The sequence below is a fragment of the Nyctereutes procyonoides genome, unplaced genomic scaffold (assembly GCF_905146905.1).
Source record: "Nyctereutes procyonoides isolate TBG_1078 unplaced genomic scaffold, NYPRO_anot_genome, whole genome shotgun sequence".
Classification (NCBI taxonomy): Eukaryota; Metazoa; Chordata; class Mammalia; order Carnivora; family Canidae; genus Nyctereutes; species Nyctereutes procyonoides.
In genome coordinates, this window is record NW_026575124.1 from 6010001 (window position 1) to 6015000 (window position 5000).

The window sequence follows — 5000 nt, forward strand, 5'->3', positions numbered from 1 at the left end:
GGGTTAGGGTTAGGGTTAGGGTTAGGGTTAGGGTTAGGGTTAGGGTTAGGGTTAGGGTTAGGGTTAGGGTTAGGGTTAGGGTTAGGGTTAGGGTTAGGGTTAGGGTTAGGGTTAGGGTTAGGGTTAGGGTTAGGGTTAGGTTAGGGTTAGGGTTAGGGTTAGGGTTAGGGTTAGGGTTAGGGTTAGGGTTAGGGTTAGGGTTAGGGTTAGGGTTAGGGTTAGGGTTAGGGTTAGGGTTAGGGTTAGGGTTAGGGTTAGGGTTAGGGTTAGGGTTAGGGTTAGGGTTAGGTGTTAGGGTTAGGGTATAGGGTTACGGGTTAGGGTTAGGGTTACGGGTTAGGGTTAGGGTAGGGTTTAGGGAAGTTAGGGTTAGGCGGTTAGGGTATTAGGGTATAGGAACGTGGATCTAGGTACTGTTAACTTGTACGTTAAGGGATAGGTATGTTAACGGTATAAGGTGGTTGAAAGCGTATAGGTATAAGTTAACGGGAAAGTTAAACGGTAACTGTGAAAGGGTTACGGTAAGTGTGTAACTTTAACGGGAACGGGTAGTTAAGGAATTAACGTTAACGTGTTACTGATCGGGTAAGGGTTAGGGAACTTGGTAACTGTTAACTGGGTAAAGGTTAGGAAAGTTAACGTGTAACGTGAACGGTTAACTTGATACGTTAACTTGGAACGTAACGGTACTGTAACTGTTACTGTAACGGTAACTTTAAACGGTTAACGGTAACTTGAACGTGAACTTTGAACTTGAACTTTAAATTTAACTTTAACGGTAGTAACTGTGTAACTTTTAACGTTGAACGGTTTAACTGTTAACTTTAACTTTCTACGTTAACGGAACGGTAAACTTGAACCTTTAACTGTAACTTTAACTTCGTAAACTTAACTTTAACTTTAACTTTAACTTTAACTGTTACTTAACTTTAACTTTAACTTTAACTTTAACGTTAACTTTAACTGTTAACGTTAACTTTAACTTTAACTGTAACTTTAACTTTAACTGTACTTAACTTTAACGTTAACTGTAACTTTAACGGACTGGAACGTCTGTAACTTTAACTTTAACGTTAACTTTAACTTAACGTGAACTTGTAACTTAACTTTAACGTTTAACTTTAACTTTAACTTTAACTTGTAACTTTAACGTGAACTTTAACGTTAACTTAACTTTACTGTTAACTTTAACTGTTAACTTTAACTTTAACTTTAACTTTAACTTTAACTTTAACTTAACTTTAACTTTAACTGTTAACTTTAATACTTTAACTTTAACTTTAACTTTAACTTTAACTTTAACTTTAACTTTAACTTTAACTTTAACTTTAACATTTTAACTTACGTGAACTTTAACTTTAACTTTAACTTTAACTTTAACTTTAACTTTAACTTTAACTTTAACTTTAACTTTAACTTTAACTTTAACTTTAACTTTAACTTTAACTTTAACTTTAACGTTAACTTTAACTTTAACTTTAACTTTAACTTTAACTGTAACTTTAACTTTAACTTTAACTTTAACTTTAACTTTAAACTTTAACTGTTAACTTTAACTTAACTCTTTAACTTTAACCTTTAACTTTAACTTTAACTTTAACTTTAACTTTAACTGTAACTTTAACTTTAACTTTAACTTTAACTGTTAACTTTAACTTTAAACTTTAACTTTAACTTTAACTTTAACTTTAACTTTAACTTTAACTTTAACTTAACTTTAACTTTAACTTTAACCTTTAACTTTAACTTTAACTTTAACCTTTAACTTTAACTTTAACTTTAACTTTAAACTTTAACTTTAACTTTAACTTGTAACTTTAACTTTAACTTTAACTTTAACTTTAACTTTAACTTTAACTTTAACTTTAACTTTAACTTTAACTTTAACTTAACTTTAACTTTAACTTTAACTTTAACTTTAACTTTAACTTTAACTTAACTTTAACTTTAACTTTAACTTTAACTTTAACTTTAACTTTAACTTTAACTTTAACTTTAACTTTAACTTTAACTTTAACTTTAACTTTAACTTTAACTTTAACTTTAACTTTAACTTTAACTTTAACTTTAACTTTAACTTTAACTTTAACTTTAACGTTAACTTTAACTTTAACTTTAACTACTTAACTTTAACTTTAACGTTAACTTTAACTTTAACTTTAACTTTAACTTTAACCTTTAACTTTAACTTTAACTTTAACTTTAACTTTAACTTTAACTTTAACTTTAACTTAACTTTAACTTTAACTTAACTTTAACTTTAACTTAACTTTAACTTTAACTTTAACTTTAACTTTAACTTTAACTTTAACTTTAACTTTAACTTTAACGTTAACTTTAACTTTAACTTTAACTTTAACTTTAACTTTAACTTTAAACTTTAACTTTAACTTTAAACTTTAACTTTAACTTTAACTTTAACTTAACTTTAACTTGAACTTTAACTTTAACTTTAACTTTAACTTTAACTTTAACTTTAACTTTAACTTTAACTTTAACTTTAACTTTAACTTTAACTTTAACTTTAACTTTAACTTTAACTTTAACTTTAACTTAACTTTAACTTAACTTTAACTTTAACTTTAACGTAACTTAACTTTAACTTTAACTTTAACTTTAACTTTAACTTTAACTTTAACTTTAACTTTAACTTTAACTTTAACTTTAACTTAACTTTAACTTTAACTTTAACTTTAACTTACTTAACTTTAACTTTAAACTTAACTTAACTTTAACTTTAACTGTTAAACTTTAACTTTAACGTTAACTTTAACTTTAACTTAACTTTAACTTTAAACTTTAACTTTAACTTTAACTTTAACTTAACTTTGAACTTTAACTTTAACTTTAACTTTAACTTTAACTTTAACTTTAACTTTAACTTTAACTTTAACTTTAACTTTAAACTTTAACTTAACTTTAACTTTAACTTTAACCTTTAACTTTAACTTTAACTTTAACTTTAACTTTAACTTAACTTTAACTTTAACTTTAACTTTAACTTTAACTTTAACTTTAACTTTAACTTTAACTTTAACTTTAACTTTAACTTTAACTTTAACTTTAAACTTTAACTTTAACGTTTAACTTAACTTTAACTTTAACTTTAACTTTAACTTTAACTTTAACTTTAACTTTAACTTTAACGTTAACTTTAACTTTAACTTTAACTTTAACTTTAACGTTAACTTTAACTTTAACTTTTAACTTTAACTTTAACTTTAACTTTAACTTTAACTTTAACTGTAACTTTAACTTAACTTTAACTTTAACTTTAACTGTTAACTTTAACTTTAACTTTAACTTTAACGTTAACTTTAACTTTAACTTTAACTTTAACTTTAACTTAACTTAACTTTAACTTAACTTTAACTTAACTTTAACTTTAACTTTAACTTTAACTTTAACTTTAACTTTAACTTTTAACTTTAACTTTAACTTTAACTTTAACTTTAACTTTAACTTTAACTTTAACTTTAACTTTAACTTAACTTTAACTTTAACTTTAACTTTAACTTTAACTTTAACTTTAACTTTAACTTTAACTTTAACTTTAACTTTAACTTTAACTTTAACTTTAACTTTAACTTAACTTTAACTTTAACTTTAAACTTTAACGTTTAACTTTAACTTTAACTTTAACTTAACTTAACTTTAACTTTAACTTTAACTTTAACTTTAACTTTAACTTTAACTTTAACTTTAACTTAACTTTAACTTTAACTGTAACTTTAACTTTAACTTTAACTTTAACTTTAACTTTAACTTTAACTTTAACTTTAACTTTAACTTTAACTTTAACTTTAACTTTAACTTTAACTTTAACTTGTAACTTTAACTTTAACTTTAACTTTAACTTTAACTTTAACTTAACTTTAACTTTAACTTAACTTTAACTTTAACTTAACTTTAACTTTAACTTTAACTTTAACTTTAACTTTAACTTTAACTTTAACTTTAACTTTAACTTTAACTTTAACTTTAACTTTAACTTTAACTGTAACTTTAACTTTAACTTTAACTTTAACTTAACTTTAACTTTAACTTTAACTGTTAACTTAACTTTAACTTTAACTTTAACTTGTAACTTTAAACTTTAACTTTAACTTTAACTTTAACTTGAACTTTAACTTTAACTTTAACTTAACTTGAACTTTAACTTAACTTGAACTTTAACTTAACTTTAACTTTAACTTTAACTTAACTTTAACTTTAACACTTTAACTTTAACTTAACTTTAACTTTAACTTTAACTTTAACTTTAACTTTAACTTTAACTTTAACTTTAACTTTAACTTTAACTTGAACTTTAACTTTAACTTTAACTTTAACTTAACTTTAACTTTAACTTTAACTTTAACTGTAACTTAACTTTAACTTTAACTACTGTAACTTTAACTTAACTTTAACTTTAACTTTAACTTTAACTTAACTTAACTTTAACTTTAACTTAACTTTAACTTTAACTGTAACTTTAACTTTAACTTTAACTTTAACTTTAACTTTAACTTTAACTTTAACTTTAACTTTAACTTTAACTTTAACTTTAACTTTAACTTTAACTTTAACTTTAACTTAACTTTAACTTTAACTTTAACTTTAACTTAACTTTAACTTTAACTTTAACTTAACTTTAACTTTAACTTTAACTTAACTTTAACTTTAACTTTAACTTTAACTTAACTTTAACTTTAACTTTAACTTTAACTTTAACTTTAACTTTAACTTAACTTTAACTTTAACTTTAACTTTAACTTTAACTTTAACTTTAACTTTAACTTTAACTTTAACTTAACTTAACTTTAACTTTAACTTTAACTTTAACTTTAACTTTAACTTTAACTTTAACTTTAACTTAACTTTAACTTTAACTTTAACTTTAACTTTAACTTTAACTTTAACTTAACTTTAACTTTAACTTTAACTTTAACTTTAACTTTAACTTTAACTTTAACTTTAACTTTAACTTAACTTTAACTTTAACTTTAACTTTAACTTAA